Source organism: Pholcus phalangioides, unplaced genomic scaffold (assembly GCF_987345545.1).
Source record: "Pholcus phalangioides strain wild (caught in Gottingen) unplaced genomic scaffold, Ppha-v1.0 ptg000017l_1, whole genome shotgun sequence".
In the NCBI taxonomy this organism is placed as follows: Eukaryota; Metazoa; Arthropoda; class Arachnida; order Araneae; family Pholcidae; genus Pholcus; species Pholcus phalangioides.
In genome coordinates this window covers 68,801,821-68,803,155 of record NW_028301610.1, presented here as the reverse complement: position 1 = coordinate 68,803,155, position 1,335 = coordinate 68,801,821, and the positions used below count along the sequence as shown (strand labels likewise).

General features: G+C 36.0%; 1 pseudogene; it reads left to right on the top strand.

Moving 5' to 3' along the window:
- The first annotated feature begins 407 nt into the window (after nt 1–407).
- LOC149074684 (uncharacterized) lies at nt 408–1,033 on the top strand (annotated as a pseudogene).
- Nucleotides 1,034–1,335: the final 302 nt, after the last annotated feature.

Below are 1,335 nucleotides of genomic sequence, written 5' to 3'. Positions count from 1 at the left end.
ATAATTCAAAAATCAAGTGTTTACATCACCTGCCGTCATTTAAAGGGACCCTGAATTTAAATGTCCTCTGTCGATTTCAACCTAAACCTTTGTTTTAACTTCATTTTTTTCAAGTATTTGAGCCCTTATTCAAAAGTATTGAATAAAACAAATGTTCGGATATATATAGAGCATATCTTTTAAAAATAAAGATTCCTTTATCGCAATCGGAAGGGAATTTTGGAAGGAAGTCACGGCCGTTCAACACTGTTGTTTACATAATTTGTTTGTTGTTTCAGCGTGTTCTTCCTCATTTTTTCTTCATCTTTTTGCATTTATCTTGAAAAACTACGGTCCTTTTCAGGACCAGAAGTAATTTTTTTTAATTATTTTGAATTTTCTTTAGTTTTCCTGGCTCAGCTAATGCTATGGAGTCGCACATAGCACAGATGTTGTGGTCTCGTTCCGTAGACGTGTGTAATGCTCGATACACCACGATATTGTGTGATGGCGATTCAAAAACATTCAATCTTCTTAGCATATGATGGTATTAGTATAGTGAAAGAAGAATGTGTGAACCATGTAGCCAAAAGACTTGGCACGAGTCTTCGCAATAAGGTGAAAGAATGGCGTGTGTTTGGGTGGGAGAAAAAAAGGAAATCTCACTGAAGCAAACATTGTGAAACTTACCAATTTTTACAGGAGAGCTGTAAAAGACAATGTGTCTGATGTGCATAAAATAAAAAATTCAATATTTGCATCATTATATCATTGTATGTCAACCGATGATAAACCTCAGCATGGCAAATGTCCTCAAGGAGCGAGTTCATGGTGCTTCTACAATCGAGCGATTGCAACCAACTCGGTGCCTGACTCCCATGATAAAATGAAAATGAAATTATCTGAAGCAGTTGTTTGCAAAATAATGCCTGTATATCAGAGACTTGCTTGTAATGAATTGCTTGAAAGGTGTTCTATGGGAAAAACACAAAATTCAAACGAAAGTCTCCACAGTGCCATATGGTCCTATTGCCCTAAAGAAATTTTTGTCTAAAAAAAAACGTGTTGAATTGGCAGTCATCTCAGCAATTTCAAAATTTTACATGGGATGCGAGTCATCAATGATCATGACAAATCCTAATACAAACTCTGTTTCTTTGGGTTCAGCTAAGCGTCGAGATGAGCGAAGGATATCACAGGGTGCCAAGCGAACCTCGTTAAGTTTCAAAACTGAAAAAGCCAGGAAAAAACTGAAAAAAACTGCAACTGAGAAGAACAAAATAAAGTTAGAAGGTGTATCTTATGGTGCTGGGGAATTTTGAAATAAATTTTGGCATGTATGTTATTTTAAGGGAA